The sequence below is a fragment of the Anoplolepis gracilipes genome, chromosome 14 (genome assembly GCF_047496725.1).
Source record: "Anoplolepis gracilipes chromosome 14, ASM4749672v1, whole genome shotgun sequence".
Taxonomy (NCBI): domain Eukaryota; kingdom Metazoa; phylum Arthropoda; class Insecta; order Hymenoptera; family Formicidae; genus Anoplolepis; species Anoplolepis gracilipes.
In genome coordinates this window covers 8863167-8873491 of record NC_132983.1, presented here as the reverse complement: position 1 = coordinate 8873491, position 10325 = coordinate 8863167, and the positions used below count along the sequence as shown (strand labels likewise).

At 38.5% G+C, this 10325-nt stretch overlaps 1 pseudogene; it reads left to right on the top strand.

Moving 5' to 3' along the window:
• Positions 1 to 514: 514 nt before the first annotated feature.
• Positions 515 to 4332, top strand: LOC140672912 (uncharacterized; annotated as a pseudogene).
• Positions 4333 to 10325: the final 5993 nt, after the last annotated feature.

The window sequence follows — 10325 nt, the reverse complement described above, 5'->3', positions numbered from 1 at the left end:
ATTCGTGTGCTGGTTGCCGCAAAAATAATGCCAGAGGCGATATTCGTGTGCTAATTGCTTCAAAAATAATGCCAGAGGCGATATTCGTGTGCTGGTTGCTGCAAAAATAATGCCAGAGGCGATATTTGTGTGCTGGTTGCTTAAAAAATAATGCCAGAGGCGATACTCGTATGCTGGTTATTTAAAAAAATATTTTATACTAGATGCAGTTTGCATGTGCGCTTTGATTTATTAAAAATTATGGCAATATGTATTGTCCAAACATAATCTATTGTGTTATTTTATTTTTTATTAATAATTATGTAACAATATAAACGAAGGACTGTACTTATTGTTCAGAGATGCAAGTTTTACTTTTTTAAAAAGAAATTATGTACAATATATTTTAAAACTATGTAATAAATATATCATATTTTATTTTTATAGCAAGATTTTACAAAATAATAATTTATTTATTTTTCCTTGCAGAAGGCAGTTGAACAAGTTAGCACGGACACAAGAGAAAAATGACTCCATGAACATAGTGGTTACAAAGAGTACCAGCAAAGAATCTATCGATTGTTATAAATTAATGGAATTACCTTATACAATGGATTCGGAAATTAATATCCAGGTAATAAAGTTCATGAAGCCATTAAAGATTTTAGAAAAACAGCCTTGGATAATATGAAAATGGCTGGCGAAGTTGAAAAACAACTCGCTCTTGAGAGAAATGATACTATAAACGGTATTCCGTATATACCTATTGTAGCAGATGGTAGTTGGATGAAGAGATCATATGGTACCGCTTATAACTCTCTTTCCGGTGTTGGAGCTATAATTACCATACGAAAAAGATTCTCTTCGTTGGTGTTTGCAATAAATTTTGCGCAATATGTGATATGGCAGAACGAAAAAGTGTAAAACCTAGAGTTCACAAATGCTACAAAAATTTTGATCAAAACACAAGCTCCACAAAGATGGAGAGCGATGCAATCGCCGAAAGTTTTAAATATAGCCTCGAAATGCATGGTCTGATTTATAAAACGGTTATTGCCGATGGTGACAGTAGCATATATCAGACCATTCTTAATAACAGACCATATCGTGAGCAAATGGTGACGGTAAAAAAATAAAATGCATTAATCATTTGCTTCGCAATTTGTGTAAAAAGCTGAAAGCTGTGGCAGAGACGACTCAGCCAAAAACGCGAAGACAGCGTGGCTTTGTACAACTGCGAAATGTAGTGAAAAATAATATTTTAAATATCTGAAAAGAGGGACGGGATCCGATAACGCACAATGCTAATTGGCCAATGAATATTAGGACCTTCTTGTTGGCTAACCGTCCTGGTTACCCTAGGCATCGGTCAATATGTATGGTTGTGTGCTATCAGGATGTGTGCTAACGGGACCTTCCCGAAAAGAGATAGAAAAGGCAGCAGAGCTACGAAGAAAAGAGGAACGAATACCTCAACATTATAAGGCTATGGAATTGCAAAAAGATATCTTGAGCATTCCTAGCTATGTTTTTGGCGAACATAAGCGATGCGAAGCACGCGGTCGTATATGTAAAGAGAGTGGAGATGAAACAAAAAAAATTATGTGCCATCTCTGAAATTATACGGTCTATATAAAAAAATAGGAAGTGCTATCATATACATAAGCGGTTATTCCGATAGCTTGTTGCATTTCACCAATAATCCTGCAGAATCATTCAATTTGATAATCTGCAAAGAAATTGGTGGAGAGCGTATTTATTTTGGCAAACGAGGCTCTTATGATGCTAAAGTTGCGGGAGCAGTTGTGCAATATAATACACAACAAGTCCTTACGCAATTGCATGAAAACATGTGTAAAGTTGTTCCACCTATGTCGAGAATCTTGAAAAATGACGACAAATAAAAGTTGCAAAAACCAGAGAATCTCGAAAGGAACAAGGAAGATAAAAAAAAATTCAAAACAGAGCCAGGAACAGATCTTCATTATGGTCCGCAATCGCAAAAACCAGATCTTCCATCTGAGGTATTTGAACAACTTCGACAAAACCATTTAGAAAAATTGTTCGAAAGTGCGAAAAACTGGCAACAAATCGAATTCGGAACAAGAAATCAAAATGAATCAGAATTATGGCTATCACAAAACGAGAAATGTTGACGGCATCCAATTTTGGAACCGTATGTCGCATGAGACCGACAATGTCTTGCGCATCAACAGTAAAATCCATTTTATATCCTTCATTTACTGATAATGCAGCTGTAAAATATGGTCGTAACAATGAAAAAATAGCGAGGAAAGAACTAGCCAAAAAATTAAACAAAGAAGTGAAACCTTGCGGATTATTCATCGATACTGAAAATCCATTTTTGGGTGCTTCTCCTGACGGACTTATCAATGAAAATAGTTTAGTGGAAATCAAATGTCCTCTGTTGGCTAAAAATTTAACAGCGGAAAAAGCCATTGAGACATTGTCTTCTTTACAAATTATTTTTGATAAAAAAGATCCACACAAAATGAATCGAAATCACCAATATTATTATCAAATTCAGGGTCAGTTGAATATAACACGACGAGAATATTGCATTTTTGTCATTTGGACTCCAAAAAGCATGAAAATATTGCGTATTGATGTAGACAATATTTTTTGGAGACATCAAATACTTCCTTTCTTAACACGCTTCTATAATGAATGCATGCTTCCAGAAATCTTGGACAGTCGTCATAAGAGGCATATGTCTATTAGAAATCCAAGATATATTATAGAAGCTAAAGAAGAAGCAGCACAAAAAATATTTAGTCGAACAAGTAGACGAAATATAATCGAAAATGAAAATGGCCCAGAAAAGAGCAAAAGATTCAAACCGAACGTTTTGCCATTGGAAGCAACAATAACTGATATTGCTGCTAAGTGAAGAGCAAGATGACGATTGCATCGTTGTTACCCACTCGGCATGTAATATTTCTGAAATATTGCTGTCATTGTTTCAGTATTTCGGCAATGTTACATGCCGAGTGGGTAATGATTTGAAAAATGAAGAACTAACTGTAGACGACAAAACAAAAAGAATTTCTAGACAAAGCGATTGCTCCTTTTAATTTAGTAAAGGATAATGTATTACCTATACATAGCAAAATAAACGACGAATCATTAGATCGATTTTTACGCGCCGTAAGAAATAAGTCTTGTTTCGAAACACAAAGTGTGTTATATTTGGAATATCCTCACTTAATTGAAGCAAGTGGTAGCGACAAAAGCTTACAAATTATTGGAGGAAATTGCAGTGATCACTGGCGATGTATATTTTTTGACGGTACCAAGCTTCGAGTGTACGACAGTCTACCCGGCTGTACATACGATAAATTGGTACCTAAAGAAAAAAATTACATTCATTGTCGTTATCCACAAGTAAGTGCAAGTAATATAATATTTGAAAAGGTTCAAACACAACCTGATGGCACATGTTGTAGAATTTATGCTGCAGCTTTTGCTACAACTATAGCTTTAGGAGGAAATCCTTGTAATGAGAAATATTCTAATCGGATTGAATATATGAGGCAACATTTTTTAACATTATAGTAGTGTTATAGTGGGGATTCTAAGCCATGGGGCGCTGAGGGGGGGTGCGGGGACGGGGGTATCTGAGAGGCGCGAGAGGTCTGTTAGGGAAAGGGGGGTAGGGGGGGGAAGGGTCCTACACACGTTCGAAAGTAGATGTTTATCTTTGCAGTTGATTTTATAGCCGGGGTATTTTAGAAGTCATAAAACTGTTTTTTTTTCTAGTTTTATGATCATTTTATGACCATTAGAATATTATGGAAAAAGAGATTTTAAGCGCCGACGTTCGGCAGCTTTGTACCCTTGCAGAAAATCTCCCATAAAACTGGAGCAAAATATCTTCCGAAATTTTTAGGGAAAGAACTGCAACTGCAAGGTGTTTATCTTTGTGATTGATTTATAGCCGGGGGATATTTTAGAAACCATAAAAAGTGTTTTTTTCTTTTTTTTCTAATTTTTATGATCATTTTATGACCATTAGAATATTATGGAAAAAGAGATTTTAAGCGCCGACGTTCGGCAGCTTTGTACCCTTGCGGAAAATCTCCCATAAAACTGGAGCGAAACATCTTCCATAATTTTTAAGGAAAGAATGCAACGCACTAGCGCCAACATTCGGCTGCTCGAATTTGAGAATCTGTCTCCGCGTTAAAACGTATTCAACAGTCGTCGAGTGTCTTTCGATTTAGTGCTAAAATGAATATAGAAGATGTGATTGCCATCGAAGACAATGAAGACAATGAAGATGTGGTTATCATCGACGACAGCAATGAAGAAGTGGAAATAATGAATGACTGATTATGAGACTGATCCGGAAGACTATTTGAATGAACAAGTAGTGCCGTTAGTGCGTGAAGATTTACGAATTATAACTGAACGGCAGGAAATGTGTAACATCATATTTTATTACGAAGTAAAAAAGTATGACAACGACGAGGAAAATAGTGAAAAATTTTGTTCGGGATGTTTCATCGAAGTTCAAGATTCATATACACAAGGTAAAATTGTGTATAAACATGAAACTGGACAATATATTTATCACGGTTGGAACTCGTGTAATAATTGTGGACACTCATTGTGCCAAGTAATAGCATGTAGTGTGTGTCGTTTTTGTGCGCAGCAATAAACTTTTGTAGACATTTGCTAGGACTAAATGCTGTGAAAAATGGTGACCGAAAAACTATTAAATCCAGTGGTGGAGTTTCAACGAAATCGCGAACTTGACATAAAAAATTCCTCAACAGTGATCTTTAAACTACAAAGTTATATATGGACGAATGAAAACAACAGACTAAGGGGAAAGCCTTGCGAGAATTGCTGTTTACCAGGCAGAAATCGGCAAGCATGTCCTGAGCAGTTACAAGAAATCCATCGGGAAATCCGTCAACATATCGATAACATGTTGTATCTACAACATGTCATCGACAATGATCCAGATTCTGATACTGATTCTGATCAGTAATTGTAAGTAATTTTTGATGTGTAAGATTCTTTTTCAAATTATGAAAATATTAATAAATTTTTTTATTTCTGTTATGCAGGAGCCCTGCCTAGACGCCACTACCACCGCCCGGTCATCCCCTCCAGTGCCTCGCAGCAGTCGTCGTCGTGCCGTACCCCTCGACCATCGGCGTGCAATCTTTTATATATTTTTTTTATATCTTTTTCTTTTTATTTTTAAATTCACACACACACACGCACGCACGCACGCACGCACGCACGCACGCACGCACGCACGCACGCACGCACGCACGCACGCACGCACGCACGCACGCACGCACGCACGCACGCACGCACCCACGCACGCACGCACGCACACACACACACACACACACACAGATTTTGTAAATAAACACACTTTTTTAAATAAAAAAGAAATTATGTTAAACACATATAATTGCTTGCTTGCGCTTCCTTCATCTATCCCATCCTTCTTTCTTCATATACTAGATATAATTAAATATAATAACTTAATATTTAATATAAAAAAAATATAAAAAGAAAAAAAAAGAAAAAAATAATAAAAAAAAAAAATTATAAAAAGAAAAAAAGAAAAAAGAAAAAAAAATTTCTGTTTGCGTTCTCGCTTTCCTTCGTCTCGCGCTATCTCTTTCTTTCCTAGCACTTACTCTCTCGCTCTACTTCACCTCGCGCTATCTCTTTCTTTCCTAGCACTTACTCTCTCGCTCTCCTTCGCCTCGCGCTATCTCTTTCTTTCCTAGCGTTTACTCTCTCGCTCTCCTTCGCCTCGCGCTATCTCTTTCTTTCCTAGCGCTTACTCTCTCGCGGTCCCAGCATGACGTCATTTTCCGCAACGAGCTACATATGAGAACTGGGACTGTTTACGGGTGGGAAGAAGCACGGATGGGAAATGCGTGCGAGTAAATTATATCATGATTTAAATTTAAAAAAACTTTATTCTTCTCTTTTATATATATATATATATATATATATATATATTTTTTTTTTTTATTACATATTGTGACTAAAAACTAAAGCTACCAGTTCGCAATCGACGAGTTGATGTTTATTGAAGGCGTCGCTGGCGCATATTACATTTGACACTTTTTTATTATCCGTTATAGTGGACGCGATATTGGAGAATTGTGTAAACTTAGTATCGACTGTCTCGGTGGTTCTAACCAATCGATCAAAGGTTACATCGATGCATTGATCGAGATTAAACATACGGTGTAACGTCGGTTCAATCATCATCATGCGTACGTTTAAAGATTCGAGACTTATAAGTTTAGTATCGTTAATCGTATGAACTCGCACTGTTAGCGGTCCAACGCTTATAAAATTATAGGTATCTTTAGAGTCCTTTCGCAGGAAATCATGAATATTGCGACGTAGCTCGTAGAGTCCCTTCCACGTTTCGAGAGATAATACCAGTTCCTTTCCTTGATGATCTCCTATGACAATTTCCACGTAACTCGGTGTACCCACGTTGATACCAATTTCAAGGAATTTGAATTCCGTGGTTGTCAATGCGTATCGTCTACTTAGTATACGAATCGCACGACGCTTCAACGAAATGCTGTAGAAAAATAAAATAAAAAAATTAGTTTAAAAACAATTTGTGAAAAAATAGAAAGAAGTTAAACAAAAACTTACTTGTCACATTTGTTCTCAAACGATGGAGTTTCATAACGATTCGGTACGTAATTATTCACGCTTCTGCTGGGGCCGCCACTGCTTCTTTCGACGTAGTACATATTTCCAGATTTCAAAAGTGGACCACTTTCACGAACGGTTAACGCAACACTGACCGTATGAAGAATCAAATATACGTGACATCCCGTTTTTCAAAGTAGTGGGAGATTAGTGGTAAATGTGGTGGGAGATTCTAGAATACTTTAGTGCTCTGAAATTTTTAGAAGGGAAAGAGACGATACTCGGATAAAAAGAATTCTTAAATGACTCGTGAGGGAGGGAGGGAGGGAGGGAATAAGGAGGGGGAATAAGAAATAAAACATATTAGTGTTTAAATATTTTATTTTTCCAAATCTTGCAATTCTTTCTGGCGTTGCGACCACCAGTTAAATATTTTGAATACATTTTGTAATGCGCAATTCTTAACATGTTTTTCACATCGTATAGTATTTTTAACATCTAGATTATTTAGAGATTCGATATCGTCGTAATCAGCATCCAAGGTCTCAATGATTAAATTTTCTCTCGCATCGTCGTCGAGTATATTAGCAAGCCATTCTCGTTTCTGGCATCCTTTAACGTATACGATACACTGCATTTTATCATCTTCTTCTTCAACTACAGCTGTTGTAATCAATCGTTTCGCCATGCTGTACGCAACGATTCCATCCTCCCACTGTAGTCCATGATGATTCGCCATCAACCATAAAGCTTGACACTTTTCGGATTTTGTAAGGAGATGGTATAGGACTCCGAAAAATGTAGTGTGCGAGAACAGTTCCTCTTCTCAGCACCGCCACCTCCTTTGCGATGAATTTATTCGAAACGACAAATCCTTGCAGATCGACAAACGTTGGTACAGACATGATGAGATCTCTTTTCGTCAGTTAAGAAGAATGACAACCATCTCGTAACACTCGGATTTATATCCAGCTTTCCCTCTCTCTAGATTATTGTCGCAAACACTTAGGTAATTTTGCGCACAACGTTGGTCAACGGGTTGTACTGGATTACGCGATCGTGTATGATGAGACAGTACGCAGTCGTATTATTAGCCACATTCTCCTTACACTCAAATTCCAATCGCACATCCACGGTTGCACTCTTGACCGATTCGTTTTGTCGAGAACAATCGATGATCACAAACGGACCGTACTGTAGAAACAGTGAGACAGTGAGACTCGGTTCGAGGTACTCGTATCCGTAATAGTTTTTGCAGAAACGCGCGTACGTGTCGTACAGAATCGACCATCTGTTTTTATCGATATCCAGATTCATGTCATCGTACGGATAACATTCCGAGTTCAGATAGAGTTTCACGTTTGTTAATTTACAGTCGTCGAATTTACTCGCATCCTCGGATCATATCCTCGGATCATATCGGACATAACATTCTTCCGGCCTGTCTGCAGAGCAAAGATAACGTATCGTGGTTTCTCCAGCTGAGTCGCGGTCTTAATGGCCCACGAATGTTTGGTTGTACGCTGCAACAGCGGAAACTCGTACAGATCCCACGAGCGAAAACCCATGCTGAGGTAGCGTCCGCTTTCCAGAGCGCGCAGCATAGACAGCTTTTTAATTTCACTCAACAACACATGTGGCATTCGCCATTGTATCTTGAATATGTTGATCACAGGCTCCAGCATCGAAGCTCCAAGCAGACAATTGTTGTCATTGCGCGATCGTATTAAGATTAATTCGTGACGAGCGTTAATTACTATGCGTCTGTAATCCTCGCAAAATCCCAATAACATGTAGAGCGGTACGCAAAAATTAAAGTGTCCATCCACAATAGTTGGCTCACTCCAGCCAGCATTTCTCATAATCACGCTTCTATCAGATGATATTGTTACATAGTTTTTGAGCATACTTGTTATTCCCACGTTTCTATTTCGATCAATCTCCACACCATCGAGTTCATATCGAATCTCGTCAAACATGAATGCAACGCAATTATTTTGCAGTACCACATTGAATCCTCCAGCTGGCTTCTTTATCTTTAATTCTCCCTCGATGTATAAGAAACTCTCGTACGGCAATGTATACAGATCCTGTTGTTGTATGGGTATTCTTATCTCATCACTGTGTCCGAACGTTGTGTTGGCGAATGGGTTATAGGAGTGAGTCTCAATCTTGACGATGCGATCGTCAAAGATTGGCTCAACCGCGATGTCGAGAATGTCAGTCATCGTTTAAATGTTTCGCACCACGAATCCCAAAGATTGTAAAAACGCAACGTTTGATGCGTTCAATTTCTTTTTCTTAGTGCCGGATGATTGGATATTAGCAAATGTCGATGTTGTTGTCGCTGACGTCGTAAAGATTGTATTGTCTCTCACGTCTTTCGATCCGTTCAACACGAGCATCACACGCTAATTTTACCGCCGCCGTACATGCAATCTAATGGTGATCTCTTCTCCTCGAAAATCGAGTAATCGTCCTTCCTGGTCGACAACGCGTAACGTTAAATCCGTATTGCACCGCACGATGATCGGTAGATAAATGATGTGTGCCGGTGTTTCCGATATCTTATATCCTGGTGGTACCCTCGGTGAAAATTCGTGTATCGTATGAACGAGTTTGCCGTTGTTGTACGCCCCTGCGGTCACATTACATTCGACGCGGATAATGTTCACGTTGATAATGTTAATCGGCACGTCCGACTCGTACCATTTTCGCGGCTGCAGTATACGGTTCGAGAATCCTAGCAGCGATCCAATATTGTTAGGCTTGCTAAAATTTAATCTGTAGGCGCATTTGATCTCGCTCCTCATCGTATTGTAATTAGCGCGGAGCACTATAGGCCATTCTCCAGCCTCAAAGTTATCATCGTCGTCAGTGTGTTTTTTATCACCATCACGAACTGTGTGTTGCGAACGTTTTCGTAAAATTGTATGTTTCAAAAATTCATGTATCGCTTGCAGCTCGTACGATCCCTCGGGAATCGTAATTTCCGCATCGTCTTTGCCAAAGTAAAATTTATTATTCGAGAAATTCACGTTCGATATCGTGTGATAACTTTCAAAATCCGCTAGACCAAGCTCGTATTCACCGTCGCTTAAATCTACGTTGGGAAAGTAGTTTGCCGCGAGAACGCTGCTCTTTCCAGTCAGCGTGAATGTCATAGACATGTTGGCCAAACTGTTTAACGAATACTAAGTTAAATAGCGCAATGTATGTCTTTAAATTTGCGTGCATCGACCGTTCGGAGAAACTACAAGCACAATTGTCCACAGATGCTTTGATTATAAGTTTGATAGGATGTGTGATTATATTCTATTTTTGTCACATTTAAATATCGCACCAATTCATTCGGCGGTCGAAGATTGCCAAAACTGTCAAAATATATAGCACAATTCCCCCTCTTTGCATACGCTACCCAGTGAGTACCCGAGCCTTTAGCGTTATCCAAATTTATGATCCCGCTCTCGTTTCGATATATACCACCGATCGGTAATGAGTTACGCATAAAAACACCTCTAAAATATGGAATGTGCATACATTTTGCTAGTTGCAGCAATTGTACGTTGGTAGTTACGCCCTCTGGCATTTTTAGCGTCTCTTTGACGTTTTTTTTTTCTTCTTTCTCATTGAGACTCCTCGTCCGTATTTGTATGGTGCGAGATACAATCCGC